Below are 18,514 nucleotides of genomic sequence, written 5' to 3' on the forward strand. Positions count from 1 at the left end.
TTTACACTGCTGAGGCCAAACACCAGCTCGCAGATACCTCCTCCTACTGCCCCCTTGACCATGACCCCACCCCCCACCACCAAACCATCTCCCAGACCATCCATAACCTCATCACCTCAGGGGACCTCCCATCCACCGCCTCCAACCTCATAGTCCCACAACCCCGCACCTCCCGCTTCTACCTCCTGCCCAAAATCCACAAACCTGACTGCCCCGGCCGACCCATTGTCTCCGCCTGCTCCTGCCCCACCGAACTCATCTCGGCATACCTTGACACCGTCCTGTCCCCCTTAGTCCAAGAACTCCCCACCTACGTTCCTGACACCACCCACGCCCTCCACCTCCTCCAGGATTTCCGCTTCCCCGGTCCCCAACGCCGCATCTTCACCATGGACATCCAGTCCCTGTACACCTCCATCCCCCATCACGAAGGACTCAAAGCACTCCGCTTCTTCCTTTCCCGCCGTACAACCCAGTACCCTTCCACTGACACCCTCCTTCGACTGACGGAACTGGTCCTCACCCTGAACAACTTCTCTTTCCAATCCTCCCACTTTCTCCAAACAAAAGGAGAAATGGGCCCCGCATGGGCCCCAGCTATGCCTGCCTCTTCGTAGGGTATGTGGAACAATCCATCTTCCGCAACTACACTGGCCCCACCCCCCATCTTTTCCTTCGCTACATTGATGACTGTATCGGCGCTACCTCGTGCTCCCACGAGGAGGTTGAACAGTTCATCCACTACACTAACACCTTCCACCCCGACCTCAAATTCACCTGGACAGTCTCGGACTCCTCCCTCCCCTTCCTAGACCTTTCTATTTCTATCTCAGGCGACCGAATCAACACGGACATCTACTACAAACCGACCGACTCCCACAGCTACCTGGACTACACCTCCTCCCATCCTGCCCCCTGTAAAAACGCCATCCCATTCTCCCAATTCCTTCGTCTCCGCCGCATCTGCTCCCAGGAGGACCAGTTCAAAATACGTACAACACAGATGGCCTCCTTCTTCAAGGACCGCAAATTCCCCCCCGACGTGGTCGACGGTGCCCTCCACCTCATCTCGTCCACTTCCCGCTCCTCCGCCCTTGAGCCCCGCCCCTCCAATCGCCACCAGGACAGGACCCCACTGGTCCTCACCTACCACCCCACCAATCTCCATGTACAGCGCATCATCCGCCGTCACTTCCGCCACCTCCAAACAGACCCCAGCACAAAGGATATATTTCCCTCCCCTCCCCTATCAGCTTTCTGTAGAGACCACTCCCTCCGCGACTCCCTTGTCAGATCCACACCCCCCACCGACCCAACCTCCACACCCGGCACCTTCCCTTGCAACCGCAGGAGGTGCAACACTTGCGCCCACACCTCCCCCCTCACTTCTCTCCAAGGCCCCAAAGGAAACTTCCATATCCGCCACAGATTCACCTGCACCTCCACCCACATCATCTTCTGCATCCGCTGCAGCCGGTGTGGCCTCCACTATATTGGGGAGACAGGCCGCCTACTTGCGGAGCGATTCAGAGAGCACCTCTGGGCCACCCGGACGAACCAAACCAACCACCCTGTAGCACAGCATTTCAACTCCCCCTCCCACTCCACCGAGGATATGCAAGTCATTGGACTCATCCACCGCCAAACCACAACAACCCGACGGTCGGAGGAGGAGCGTCTTATCTTCCGACTGGGAACCCTCCAACCGCAGGGGATGAACTTGGACTTCACCAGTTTCTTCATTCCCCCTCCCCCCACCTTGTCTCAGCCGGATCCCTCCAGCCCGGCACCGCCTTCCTGACCTGCAGTCTTCTTCTTGACCTCTCCGCCTCCATCCTACTCCGACCTATCACCCTCACCTTGACCTCTTTCCACCTATCACATTTCCAACGCCCCTCCTCCAAGTACCTCCTCCCTACCTTTTATCATCTCCTGCTGAACACTCTCTGCTCATTCCTGAAGAAGGGACTGTGCCCGAAACGTCGAATCTCCTGTTCCCTGGATGATGCCTGACCTGCTGTGCTGTTCCAGCAATAAAGTTTCATCCCTCTCTGACTGATCCCTACCCAACACTGCACTCACCCCCTCCCTGACTGATCCCTACCCAACACTGCAATCTCCCCCTCTCTGACTGATCCCTGCCCAACACTGCACTCACCCCCTCCCTGACTGATCCCTACCCAACACTGCACTCTCCCCCTCCCTGACTGATCCCTACACAACACTGCACTCACCCCCTCCCTGACTGATCCCTACCCAACACTGCAATCTCCCCCTCCCTGACTGATCCCTACACAACACTGCACTCACCCACTCCCTGACTGATCCCTACCCAACACTGCAATCTCCCCCTCCCTGACTGATCCCTACCGAACACTGCACACACCCCCTCCCTGACTGATCCCAAACCAACACTGCAATCTCCCCCTCCCTTACTGATCCCTACACAACACTGCACTCTCCCCCTCCCTGACTGATCACTACTCAACACTGCACTCACCCCCTCCCTGACTGATCCCTACCCAACACTGCACTCACCCCCTCCCTGACTGATCCCTACCCAACACTGCACTCACCCCCTCCCTGCCTGATCCCTTCCCAACACTGCAATCACCCCCTCCCTGACTGATCCCTACACAACACTGCAATCTCCCCCTCCCTGACTGATCCCTACCCAACACTGCACTCTCCCCCTCCCTGACTGATCCCTATCCAACACTGCAATCTACCCCTCCCTGACTGATCCCTACCCAACACTGCAATCTCCCCCTCCCTGACTGATCCCTACCCAACACTGCAATCTCCCCCTCCCTGACTGATCCCTACACAACACTGCACTCACCCCCTCCCTGACTGATCCCTACACAACACTGCACTCTCCCCCTCCCTGACTGATCCCTACCCAAAACGGCACTCACCCCCTCCCTGACTGATCCCTACCCAACACTGCACCCTCCCCCTCCCTGACTGATCCCTACCCAACACTGCACTCACCCCCTCCCTGACTGATCCCTACCCAACACTGCACTCACCCCCTCCCTGCCTGATCCCTTCCCAACACTGCAATCACCCCCTCCCTGACTGATCCCTACACAACACTGCAATCTCCCCCTCCCTGACTGATCCCTACCCAACACTGCACTCTCCCCCTCCCTGACTGATCCCTATCCAACACTGCACTCTACCCCTCCCTGACTGATCCCTACCCTACACTGCACTCTCCCCCTCCCTGACTGATCCCTACCCAACACTGCACTCACCCCCTCCCTGACTGATCCCTTCCCAACACTGCACTCACCCCCTCCCTGACTGATCCATACCCAACACTGCACTCACCCCCTCCCTGACTGATCCCTACCCAACACTGCACTCACCCCCTCCCTGCCTGATCCCTTCCCAGCACTGCACTCACCCCCTCCCTGACTGATCCCTACCCAACACTGCACTCTCCCCCTCCCTGACTGATCCCTACCCAACACTGTAATCTCCCCCTCCCTGACTGATCCCTACCCAAAACTGCACTCTCCCCCTCCCTGACTGATCCATACCCAACACTGCACTCACCCCCTCCCTGACTGATCCCTACCCAACACTGCACTCACCCCCTCCCTGCCTGATCCCTTCCCAACACTGCACTCACCCCCTCCCTGACTGATCCCTACCCAACACTGCACTCACCCCCTCCTTCACTGATCCCTACACAACACTGCAATCTCCCCCTCCCTGACTGATCCCTACCCAACACTGCACTCACCCCCTTCCTGACTGACCCCTACCCAACACGGCACTCACCCCCTCCCTGACTGATCCCCACCGAACACTGCAATCTCCCCCTCACTGACTGGTCCCTACCCAACACTGCACTCACGCCCTCCCTGATTGATCCCTACCCAACACTGCACTCACCACCTCCCTGACTGATCCCTACACAACACTGCACTCACCCCCTCCCTGACTGATCTCTATCTCAACACTGCACTCACCCCCTCCCTGACTGATCCCTACCTCAACACTGCACTCACCCCCTCCCTGACTGATCCCTACCCAACACTGCACTCACCCCCTCCCTGACTGATCCCTACCTCAACACTGCACTCACCCCCTCCCTGACTGATCCCTACCCAACACTGTAATCTCCCCCACCCTGACTGATCCCTACCTCAACACTACACTCACCCTCTCCCTGAATGATCCCTACCCAACACTGCACTCGCCCCCTCCCTGACTGACCCCTACCCAACACTGCACTCACCCCCTCCCTGACTGCTTCCTACACAACACTGCAATCTCCCCCTCCCTGACTGATCCCTACCCAACACTGCACTCACCCCCTCCCTGACTGATCCCCACACAACTCGGCACTCACCCCCTCCCTGACTGATCCCTACACAACACTGCAATCCCCGCTCCCTGACTGATCCCTACACAACACGGCACTCACCCACTCCCTGACTGATCCCTACCCAACACTGCACTCACCCCCTCCCTGACTGATCCCTACCCAACACTGCAATCTCCCCCTCCCTGACTGATCCCTACCCAACACTGCACTCACCCCCTCCCTGACTGATCCCTACCCAACACTGCACTCACCCCCTCCCTGACTGATCCCAACCCAACACTGCACTCACCACCACCCTGACTGATACCTACCCAACACTGCACTCACCCCCTCCCTGACTGATCCCTACCTCAACACTGCACTCACCCCCTCCCTGACTGATCCCTAGCCAACACTGCACTCACCCCCTCCCTGACTGATCCCTACCCAACACTGCAATCTCCCCCTCCCTGACTGATCCCTACCCAACACGGCACTCACCCCCTCCCTGACTGATCCCTACCCAACACTGTAATCTCCCCCTCCCTGACTGATCCCTACCTAAACACTACACTCACCCTCTCCCTGACTGATCCCTACCCAACACTGCACTCACCCCCTCCCTGACTGACCCCTACCCAACACTGCACTCACCCCCTCCCTGACTGATCCCTACACAACACTGCAATCTCCCCCTCCCTGACTGATCCCTACCCAACACTGCACTCACCCCCTCCCTGACTGATCCCTACACAACTCGGCACTCACCCCGCTCCCTGACTGATCCCTACCCAACACTGCACTCACCCCCTCCCTGACTGATCCCTACACAATACTGCAATCCCCCCTCCCTGACTGATCCCTACACAACACGGCACTCACCCCCTCCCTGACTGATCCCTACCCAACACTGCACTCACCCCCTCCCTGACTGATCCCTACACAACACAGCACTCATCCCCTCCCTGACTGATCCCTACATAACACTGCAATCTCCCCCTCCCTGACTGACCCCTACCCAACACTGCACTCACCCCCTCCCTGACTGATCGCTACCCAACACTGCACTCACCCCCTCCCTGACTGATCCCTACACAACACAGCACTCATCCCCTCCATGACTGATCCCTACATAACACTGCAATCTCCCCCTCCCTGACTGATCCCTACACAACACAGCACTCATTCCCTCCCTGACTGATCCCTACACAACACTGCAATCTCCCCCTCCCTGACTGATCCCTACCCAACACTGCACTCACCCCCTCCCTGACTGATCCCTACCCAACACTGCACTCACCCCCTCCCTGACTGATCCCTACACAACATTGCACTCACCCCCTCCCTGACTGATCCCTACCCAACACTGAAATCTCCCCCTCCCTGACTGATCCCTACCCAACACTGCAATCTCCCCCTCCCTAACTGATCTCTACCCAACACTGCACTCTCCCACTCCCTGACTGATCCCTACCCAACACTGCTCTCACCCCCTCCCTGACTGATCCCTACCCAACATTGCGCTCTCCCCCTCCCTGACTGATCCCTACACAACACTGCACTCACCCCCTCCCTGACTGATCCCTACCCAACACTGCAATCTCCCCCTCCCTGACTGATCCCTACGCAACACTGCACTCAACCCCTCCCTGACTGATCCCTACCCAACACTGCAATCTCCCCCTCCCTGACTGATCCCTAACCAACACTGCACTCACCCCCTCCCTGACTGATCCCTACCCAACACTGCACTCACCCCCTCCCTGACTGATCCCTACCCAACACTGCACTCACCCCCTCCCTGACTGATCCCTACCCAACACTGCACTCACCCCCTCCCTGACTGATCCCAAACCAACACTGCAATCTCCCCCTCCCTGATTCCTACACAACACTGCACTCACCCCCTCCCTGACTGATCCCTACCCAACACTGCACTCACCTCCTCCCTGACTGATCCCTACCCAACACTGCACTCACCCCCTCCCTGCCTGAATCCTTCCCAACACTGCAATCCCCCCTCCCTGACTGATCCGTACACAACACTGCAATCTCCCCCTCCCTGACTGATCCCTTCCCAACACTGCAATCTCCCCCTCCCTGACTGATCCCAACCCAACACTGCACTCACCCCCTCCCTGACTGATCCCTACCCAACACTGCAATCCCCCCTCCCTGACTGATCCGTACACAACACTGCACTCACCCCCTCCCTGCCTGATCCCTTCCCAACACTGCAATCTCCCCCTCCCTGACTGATCCCAACCCAACACTGCCCTCACCCCCTCCCTGACGGATCCCTACCCAACACTGCAATCTCCCCCTCCCTGACTGATCCCTACCCAACACTGCACTCACCCCCTCCCTGACTGATGCCCACCCTACACTGCACTCTCCCCCTCCCTGACTTATCCCTACCCAACACTGCACTCACCCCCTCCCTGACTGATCCCTACCCAACACTGTAATCCCCCCCTCCCTGACTGATCCCTACCCAACACTGCACTCACCCCCTCCCTGACTGATCCCTACCCAACACTGCACTCACCCCGTCCCTGTCTGATCCCTACCCAACACTGCACTCACCGCCTCCCTGACTGATCCCTACCCAACACTGTAATCTCCCCCTCCCTGACTGATCCCTACCCAACACTGCACTCACCCCCTCCCTGACTGATCCCTACACAACACTGCACTCTCCCCTCCCTGACTGATCCCTACCCAACACTGCACTCACCCTCTCCCTGACTGATCCCAAACCAACACTGCAATCCCCCCTCCCTGACTGATACCTACCCAACACTGCACTCACCCCCTCCCTGACTGATCCCTACACAACACTGCACTCACCCCCTCCCTGACTGATCCCTACCCAACACTGCACTCACCCCCTCCCTGACTGATCCCTACCCAACACTGCACTCACCCCCTCCCTGACTGATCCCTACACAACACTGCACTCATCCCCTCCCTGACTGATCCCTACCCAACACTGCACTCATCCCCTCCCTGACTGACCCCTACCCAACACTGCACTCACCCCCTCCCTGACTGATCCCTACACAACACTGCACTCACCCCCTCCCTGACTGATCCCTACCCAACACTGCACTCACCCCCTCCCTGACTGATCCCTACCCAACACTGCACTCACCCCCTCCCTGACTGATCCCTACACAACACTGCACTCTACCCCTCCCTGACTGATCCCTACCCAACACTGCACTCACCCCCTCCCAGACTGATCTCGACCCAACACTGCAATCTTCCCCTCCCTGACTGATCCCTACCCAACACTGCACTCACCCCCATCCCTGACTGATCCCTACACAACATTGCACTCTCCCACTCCCTGACTGATCCCTACCCAACACTGCAATCTCCCCCTCCCTGACTGATCCCAACCCAACACTGCAATCAACCCCTCCCTGACTGATCCCTACCCAACACTGCACTCACCCCCTCCCTGACTGATCCCTACCCAAAAATGCACTCACCCCCTCCCTGCCTGATCCCTACCCAACACTGCACTCACCCCCTCCCTGACTGATGCCTACCCAACACTGCAATCTCCCCCTCCCTGACTGATCCCTGCCCAACACTGCAATAACCCCCTCCCTGAATGATCCCTACCCAACACTGCACTCACCCACTCCCTGACTGATACCTACCCAACACTGCACTCACCCCCTCCCTGACTGACCCCTACCCAACACTGCAATCTCCCACTCCCTGACTGATCCCTTCACAAAACTGCACTCACCCTCTCCCTGACTGATCCCTACCCAACACTGCACTCACCCCCTCCCTGACTGACCCCTACCCAACACTGCAATCACCCCCTCCCTGACTAACCCCTACCCAACACTGCACTCTCCCCTTCCCTGACTGACCCCTATCCATCACTGCAGTCTCCCCCTCCCTGACTGATCCCTACCGAACACTGCACTCACCCCCCTCCCTGACTGATCCCTACACAACACTGCACTCACCCCTCCCTGACTGACCCCTACCCAACACTGCACTCACCCCCTCCCTGACTGACCCCTACCCAACACTGCACTCACCCCCTCCCTGACTGATCCCTACCCAACACTGCACTCACCCCCTCCCTGACTGACCCCTACCCAACACTGCACTCACCCCCTCCCTGACTGATCCCTACCCAACACTGCACTCACCCCCTCCCTGACTGATCCCTACACAACACTGCACTCACCCCCTCCCTGACTGATCCCTACACAACACTGCAATCTCCCACTCCCTGACTGATCCCTACCCAACACTGCACTCACCCCCTCCCTGACTGATCCCTACCCAACACTGCACTCACCCCCTCCCTGACTGATCCCTACCCAACACTGCACTCTCCCCCTCCCTGACTGACCCCTATCCAACACTGCAATCTCCCCCTCCCTGACTGATCCCTACCCAACACTGCACTCACCCCCTCCCTGACTGACCCCTATCCAACACTGCACTCAGCCCCTCCCTGACTGATCCCTACTCAACACTGCACTCACCCCCTCCCCGACTGATCCCTACCCATCACTGCACTCACCCCCTCCCTGACTGATCCCTACCCAACACTGCAATCACCCCCCTCCCTGACTGATCCCTACCCAACACTGCACTCACCCCCTCCCTGACTGATCCCTACTCAACACTGCACTCACCCCCTCCCTGACTGATCCCTACCCAACACTGCAATCACCCCCTCCCTGACTGATCCCTCCTCAACACTGCACTCTCCCCCTCCCTGACTGATCCCTACCCAACACTGCAATCACCCCCCTCCCTGACTGATCCCTACCCAACACTGCACTCACCCCCCTCCCTGACTGATCCCTACCCAACACTGCACTCACCCCCTCCCTGACTGATCCCTACTCAACACTGCACTCACCCACTCCCTGACAGATCCCTACCCAACACTGCACTCACCCCCTCCCTGACTGATCCCTACCCAACACTGCAATCACGCCCTCCCTGACTGATCCCTACACAACAATGTATTCTCCCCCTCCCTGACTGATCCCTACACAACACTGCACTCACCCCCTCCCTGACTGACCCCCTCCCTGACTGATCCATACCCAACACTGCAATCTCCCCCTCCCTGACTGATCCCTACCCAACACTGCAATCACCCCCTCCCTGACTGATCCCTACACAACACTGTAATCTCCCCCTCCCTGACTGATCCCTACCCAACACTGCACTCACCCCCTCCCTGACTGATCTCTACCCAACACAGCAAACTCCCTCTCCCCGACTGATCCCTACACAACACTGCACTCTCGCCCTCCCTGCCTGATCCCTACCCAACACTGCAATTTCCCCTCCCTGACTGATCCCTACCCAACACTGCTCTCACCCCCCCCCCTGACTGATCCCGACACAACACTGCACTCACCCCCTCCCTGACTGATCCCTACCCAACACTGTAATCTTCCCCTCCCTGACTGATCCCGACCCAACACTGCACTCACCCCTTCCCTGACTGATCCCGACACAACACTGCAATCACCCCCTCCCTGACTGATCCCTACCCAACACTGCACTCACGCCCCTCCCAGACTGATACCTATCCAACACTGCACTCACCCCCTCCCTGACTGACCCCTACACAACACTGCAATCTCCCCCTCCCTGACTGATCCGTACACAACACTGCACTCACCCCCTCCCTGACTGATCCCTACCCAACACTGCACTCACCCCCTCCCTGACTGATCCCTACCCAACACTGCAATCTCCCCCTCCCTGACTGATCCGTACACAACACTGCACTCACCCCCTCCCTGACTGATCCGTACACAACACTGCACTCACCCCCTCCCTGACTGATCCCTACCCAACACTGCACTCACCCCCTCCCTGACCGATCCCTACCCAACACTGCACTCACCCCCTCCCTGACCGATCCCTACCCAACACTGCACTCACCCCCTCCCTGACTGATCCCTACTCAACACTGTATTCTCCCCCTCCCTGACTGATCCCTACCCAACACTGCACTCACCCCCTCCCTGACTGACCCCTACCCAACACTGCACTCACCCCCTCCCTGACTGATCCCTACCCAACATTGCAATATCCCCCTCCCTGACTGATCCCTACCCAACACTGCACTCACCCCCTCCCTGACTGATCCCTACCCAACATTGCAATATCCCCCTCCCTGACTGATCCCTACCCAACACTGCACTCACCCCCTCCCTGACTGATCCCTACACAACACTGCAATCTCCCACTCCCTGACTGATCCCTACCCATCACGGCACTCACCCCCTCCCTGACTGATCCCTTCCCAACACTGCACTCACCCCCTCCCTGACTGATCCCTACCCAACACTGCACTCACCCCCTCCCTGACTGATCCCTACCCAACACTGCACTCTCCCCCTCCCTGACTGACCCCTATCCAACACTGCAATCTCCCCCTCCCTGACTGATCCCTACCCAACACTGCACTCACCCCCTCCCTGACTGACCCCTATCCAACACTGCACTCAGCCCCTCCCTGACTGATCCCTACTCAACACTGCACTCACCCGCTCTCCGACTGATCCCTACCCAACACTGCACTCACCCCCTCCCTGACTGATTCCTACCCAACACTGCAATCACCCCCCTCCCTGACTGATCCCTACCCAACACTGCACTCACCCCCTCCCTGACTGATCCCTACTCAACACTGCACTCACCCCCTCCCTGACTGATCCCTACCCAACACTGCACTCTCCCCCTCACTGACTGATCCCTACCCAACACTGCACTCACCCCTCCCTGACTGATCCCTACTCAACACTGCACTCACCCCCTCCCTGACTGATCCCTCCTCAACACTGCACTCTCCCCCTCCCTGACTGATCCCTACCCAACACTGCAATCACCCCCCTCCCTGACTGATCCCTACCCAACACTGCACTCACCCCCTCCCTGACTGATCCCTACTCAACACTGCACTCACCCCCTCCCTGACAGATCCCTACCCAACACTGCACTCACCCCCTCCCTGACTGATCCCTACCCAACACTGCAATCACGCCCTCCCTGACTGATCCCGACACAACAATGTATTCTCCCCCTCCCTGACTGATCCCTACACAACACTGCACTCACCCCCTCCCTGACTGACCCCTACCCAACACTGCACTCACCCCCTCCCTGACTGATCCCTACCCAACACTGCAATCTCCCCCTCCCTGACTGATCCCTACCCAACACTGCAATCACCCCCTCCCTGACTGATCCCTACCCAACACTGCAATCTCCCCCTCCCTGACTGATCCCTACACAACACTGTAATCTCCCCCTCCCTGACTGATCACAACCCCACACGGCAAACCCCCCTCCCTGACTGATCCCTATCCAACACTGCACTCACCCCCTCCCTGACTGATCCCTACCCAACACTGCACTCTCCCCCTCCCTGACTGATCCCTACACAACACTGCACTCTCGCCCTCCCTGCCTGATCCCTACCCAACACTGCAATTTCCCCTCCCTGACTGATCCCTACCCAACACTGCACTCACCCCCCTCCCTGACTGATCCCGACACAACACTGCACTCACCCCCTCCCTGACTGATCCCTACCCAACACTGTAATCTTCCCCTCCCTGACTGATCCCGACCCAACACTGCACTCACCCCTTCCCTGAATGATCCAGACACAACACTGCAATCACCCCCTCCCTGACTGATCCCTACCCAACACTGCACTCACGCCCCTCCCTGACTGATCCCTACACAACACTGCACTCACCCCCTCCCTGACTGATCCCTACCCAACACTGCAATCTCCCCCTCCCTGACTGATCCCTACCCAACACTGCAATCACCCCCTCCCTGAATGATCCCTACCCAACACTGCACTCACCCCCTCCCAGACTGATACCTACCCAACACTGCACTCACCCCCTCCCTGACTGACCCCTACCCAACACTGCAATCTCCCCCTCCCTGACTGATCCCTTCACAACACTGCACTCACCCCCTCCCTGACTGATCCCTACCCAACACTGCAGTCTCCCCCTCCCTGACTGATCCCTACCCAACACTGCACTCTCTCCCTCCCTGACTGACCCCTATCCAACACTGCACTCTCCCCCTCCCTGACTGATCCCTACCCAACACTGCACTCACCCCCCTCCCTGACTGATCCCTACACAACACTGCACTCACCCCCTCCCTGACTGATCCCTACACAACACTGCACTCACCCCCTCCCTGACTGACCCCTACCCAACACTGCACTCACCCACTCCCTGACTGATCCCTACACAATACTGCAATCACCCCCTCCCTGACTGATCCCTACACCACACTGCACTCACCCCCTCCCTGACTGATCCCTACCCAACACGGCACTCACCCCCTCCCTGACTGATCCCTTCCCAACACTGCACTCACCCCCTCCCTGACTGATCCCTACCCAACACTGCACTCACCCCCTCCCTGACTGATCCCTACCCAACACTGCACTCACCCCCTCACTGACTGATCCCTACCCAACACTGCAATCTCCCCCTCCCTGACTGATCCCTACCCAACACTGCACTCACCCCCTTCCCTGACTGATCCCTACCCAACACTGCACTCATCCCCTCCCTGACTGATCACTACACAACACTGCAATCTCCCCCTCCCTGACTGATCCCTACCCAACACTGCACTCACCCCACTCCCTGACTGATCCCTACACAACACTGCACTCACCCCCTCCCTGACTGATCCCTACCCAACACTGCACTCACCCCCTCCCTGACCGATCCCTACCCAACACTGCACTCACCCCCACTGACTGATCCCTACTCAACACTGCACTCTCCCCCTCCCTGACTGATCCCTACCCAACACTGCACTCACCCCCTCCCTGACTGATCCCTACACAACACTGCAATCACGCCCTCCCTGACTGATCCCTACACAACACTGTATTCTCCCCCTCCCTGACTGATCCCTACCCAACACTGCACTCACCCCCTCCCTGACTGACCCCTACCCAACACTGCACTCACCCCCTCCCTGACTGATCCCTACCCAACATTGCAATATCCCCCTCCCTGACTGATCCCTACCCAACACTGCACTCACCCCCTCCCTGACTGATCCCTACCCAACACTGCAATCTCCCCCTCCCTGACTGATCCCAAACCAACACTGCACTCACCCCCTCCCTGACTGATCCCTACACAACACTGGAATCTCCCCCTCCCTGACTGATCCCTACACAACACGGCACTCACCCCCTCCCTGACTGATCCCTACCCAACACTGCACTCACCCACTCCCTGACTGATCCCTACCCAACACTGCACCCTCCCCCTCCCTGACGGATCCCTACCCAACACTGCAATCTCCCCCTCCCTGACTGATCCCTACCCAACACTGCACTCACCCCCCTCCCTGACTGATCCCTACCCAACACAGCACTCACCCCCTCCCTGACTGATCCCTACCCAACACGGCACTCTCCCCCTCCCTGACTGATCCCTAACCAACACTGCACTCAACCCCCTCCCTGACTGATCACTACCCAACACTGCACTCACCCCCTCCCTGACTGATCCCTACCCAACACTGCACTCACCCCCTCCCTGACTGATCACTACCCAACACTGCACTCACCCCCTCCCTGACTGATCCCTACCCATCACTGCAATCTCCCCCTCCCTGACTGACCCCTACCCAACACTGCACCCACCCCCTCCCTGACTGATCCCTACCCAACACTGCAATCTCCCCCTCCCTGACTGACCACTACCCAACACTGCACTCTCCCCCTCCCTGACTGATCCCTACCCAACACTGCACTCACCCCCTCCCTGATTAATCCCTACCCAACACTGCAATCTCCCCTCCCTGATTAATCCCTACACATCAATGCACTCACCCCCTCCCTGACTGATCACTACCCAACACTGCACTCACCCCCTCCCTGACTGATCCCTACCCAACACTGCACTCACCCCCTCCCTGACTGACCCCTACACAACACTGCACTCACCCTCTTCCTGACTGATCCCTACCCAACACTGCACTCACCCCCTCCCTGATTAATCCCTACCCAACACTGCAATCTCCCCTCCCTGATTAATCCCTACACATCACTGCACTCACCCCCTCCCTGACTGATCCCTTCCGAACACTGCACTCACCCCCTCCCTGACTGATCCCTACCCAACACTGCACTCACCCCCTACCTGACTGATCCCTACACAACACTGCAATCTCCCCCTCCCTGACTGATCCCTACACAACACTGCAATCACCCCCCTCCCTGACTGATCCCTACCCAACATTGCACTCACCCCCTCCCCGACTGATCCCTACCCAACACTGCACTCACCCCCCCCTGACTGATCCCTACCCAACACTGCACTCACACTCCTCCCTGACTGATCCCTACACAACACTGCAATCTCCCCCTCCCTGACTGATCACTACACGTCACTGCACTCACTCCCTCCCTGACTGATCCCTACCCAACACTGCAATCTCCCCCTCCCTGACTGACCCCTACCCAACACTGCACTCACCCCCTCCCTGACTGATCCCTGCCCAACACTGCACTCACCCCCTCCCTGACTGATCCCTACCCAACACTGCACTCACCCCCTCCCTGACTGATCCCTACACAACACTGCACTCACCCCCTCCCTGACTAATTCCTACCCAACACTGCACCCTCCCCGTCCCTGACTGATCCCTGCCCAACACTGCACTCACCCCCTCCCTGACTGATCCCTACCCAACACTGCACTCACCCCCTCCCTGACTGATCCCTACCCAACACTGCACTCACCCCCTCCCTGACTGACCCCTACCCAACACTGCAATCTCCCCCTCCCTGACTGATCCCTACCCAACACTGCACTCACCCCCTCCCTGACTGATCCCTACCCAACACTGCACTCACCCCCTCCCTGACTGATCCCTACCCAACACTGCACTCACCCCCTCCCTGACTGACCCCTCCCCAACACTGCAATCTCCCCCTCCCTGACTGTTCCCTACCCAACACTGCACTCACTCCCTCCCTGAATGATCCCTACCCAACACTGCACTCACCCCCCTCCCTGACTGATCCCTACACAACACTGTACTCACGCCCCTCCCTGACTGATCCCTACACAGCACTACACTCACCCCCTCCCTGACTGATCCCTACCCAACACGGCAATCTCCCCCTCCCTGACTGATCCCTGCCCAACACTGCACTCACCCCCTCCCTGACTGACCCCTACCCAACACTGAACTCACGCCCTCCCTGACTGACCCCTACCCAACACTGCAATCTCCCCCTCCCTGACTGATCCCGACCAACACTGCAATCTTACTCTCCCTGACTGATCCCTACCCAACACTGCAATCCCCACTCCCTGACTGATCCCTATCCAACACTGCAATCTCCCCCTCCCTGACTGACCCCTACCCAACACTGCACCCATCCCCTCCCTGACTGATCCCTACCAAACACTGCAATCTCCCCCTCCCTTACTGACCACTACCCAACACTGCACTCTCCCCCTCCCTGACTGATCCCGACCCAACACTGCAATCTCCCCTCCCTGATTAATCCCTACACATCACTGCACTCACCCCCTCCCTGACTGACCCCTACCCAACACTGCACACACCCCCTCCCTGACAGATCCCTACACAACACTGCACTCACCCCCTCCCTGACTGATCCCTACACAACACTGCACTCACCCCCTTCCTGACTGATCCCTACCCAACACTGCACTCACCCCCTCCCTGACTGATCCCTACCCAACACTGCAATCTCCCCCTCCCTGACTGATTCCTACACAACACTGCGCTCACCCCCTCCCTGCCTGATCCCTACCCAACACTGCACTCACCCCCTCCCTGACTGATCCCTACCCAACACTGCACTCACCCCCTCCCTGACTGATCCCAAACCAACACTGCATTCTCCCCCTCCCTGACTGATCCATACACAACACCACACTCTCCCCCTCCCTGCCTGATCCCTACCAACACTGCACTCACACCCTCATTGACTGAACCCTACCCAACACTGCACTCACCCCCTCCATGACTGATCCCTACACAACACTGCACTCACCCCCTCCCTGACTGATCCCTACCCAACACTGCACTCACCCCCTCCCTGACTGACCCCTACCCAACACTGCACTCTCCCCCTCCCTGACTGATCCCGACCCAACACTGCAATCTCCCCTCCCTGATTAATCCCTACACATCACTGCACTCACCCCCTCCCTGACTGACCCCTACCCAACACTGCACACACCCCCTCCCTGACAGATCCCTACACAACACTGCACTCACCCCCTCCCTGACTGAACCCTACCCAACACTGCACTCACCCCCTCCATGACTGATCCCTACACAACACTGCACTCACCCCCTCCCTGACTGATCCCTACCCAACACTGCACTCACCCCCTCCCTGACTGACCCCTACCCAACACTGCACTCACCCCCCTCTCTGACTGACCCCTACCCAACACGGCACTCACCCCCTCCCTGACTGATCCCTACCCAACACTGCACTCACCCCCTCCCTGACTGACCCCTACCCAACACGGCACTCACCCCCTCCCTGACTGACCCCTACCCAACACTGCACTCACCCCCTCCCTGACTGATCCCGACACAACACTGTATTCTCCCCCTCCCTGACTGATACCTACCCAACACTGCACTCACCCCCTCCTTGACTGACCCCTACCCAACACTGCACTCACCCCCTCCCTGACTGATCCCTACACAACACTGCAATCTCCCCCTCCCTGACTGATCCCTATCCAACACTGCAATCTCCCCCTCCCTGACTGATCCCTACACAACACTGCAATCTCCCCCTCCCTGACTGATCCCTACACAACACTGCAATCTCCCCCTCCCTAACTGATCCCTTCACAACACTGCACTCACCCCCTCCCTGACTGATCCCTACCTAACACTGCACTCGCCCCCTCCCTGACCGATCCCTTTCCAAAACTGCACTCACTTCCCCTCCCTGACTGATCCCTACACAACACTGCAATCTCCCCCTCCCTGACTGATCCCTGCCCAACACTGCACTCACCCACTCCCTGACTGACCCCTACCCAACACTGCACTCACCCCCTCCTTGACTGACCCCTACCCAACACTGCACTCACCCCCTCCCTGACTGATCCCTACACAACAATGCAATCTCCCCCTCCCTGACTGATCCCTACACAACACTGCACTCACCCCCTCCCTGACTGAACCCTATCCAACACTGCACTCACCCACCTCCCTGACTGATCCCTACACAAGACTGCACTCACCCCCTCCCTGACTGATCCCTATCCAACACTGCACTCACCCACCTCCCTGACTGATCCCTACACAACACTGCACTCACCCCCTCCCTGACTGATCCCTACCCAACACTGCACTCACCCCCCTCCCTGACTGAACCCTACCCAACACTGCACTCACCCTCTCCCTGACTGATCCCTACCCAACACTGCACTCTCCCCCTCCCTGACTGATCCCTGCCCAACAGAGCAATCTCTCCCTCCCTGATTGATCCCTACCCAACACTGCACTCAACCCCTCCCTGACTGATCCCTACCCAACACTGCAATCTCCCCCTCCCTGACTGATCCCTACCCAACACTGCACTCACCCCCTCCCTGACTGATCCCTACCCAACACTGCACTCACCCCCCTCCCTGACTGATCCCTACACAACACTGCACTCACCCCCTCCCTGACTGATCCCTACACAACACAGCACTCACCCCCCTCCCTGACTGATCCCTACCCAATACTGCAATCTCCCCCTCCCTGACTGATCCCTACCCAACACTGCACTCACCCCCTCCCTGACTGATCCCTACCCAACACTGCACTCACCCCCCTCCCTGACTGATCCCTACCCAACACTAGTCTCACCCCCCTCCCTGACTGATCCCTACCCAACACTGCACTCACGCCCCTCCCTGATTGATCCCTACCCAACACTGCAATCTCACCCTCCCTGACTGACCCTACCCAACACTGCAATCACCCCCTCCCTGAATGATCCCTACCCAACACTGCACTCACCCCCTCCCTGACTGATCCCTACACAACACTGCACTCACCCCCTCCCTGACTGACCCCTACCCAACACTGCAATCCCCACTCCCTGACTGACCTCGACCCAAC

The 18,514-nt window shown here is 58.5% G+C and overlaps 1 pseudogene; it reads left to right on the forward strand.

Annotated features, from left to right (window-relative positions):
- Positions 1-389: 389 nt before the first annotated feature.
- LOC148145782 (uncharacterized) overlaps positions 390-18,514 on the forward strand; it is a 57,243-nt pseudogene continuing 39,118 nt past the window's right edge.

The sequence above is a fragment of the Chiloscyllium plagiosum genome, unplaced genomic scaffold (genome assembly GCF_037043375.1).
Source record: "Chiloscyllium plagiosum isolate Xiang-an unplaced genomic scaffold, Cpla_swu_hap1 HiC_scaffold_24, whole genome shotgun sequence".
Taxonomy (NCBI): Eukaryota; Metazoa; Chordata; class Chondrichthyes; order Orectolobiformes; family Hemiscylliidae; genus Chiloscyllium; species Chiloscyllium plagiosum.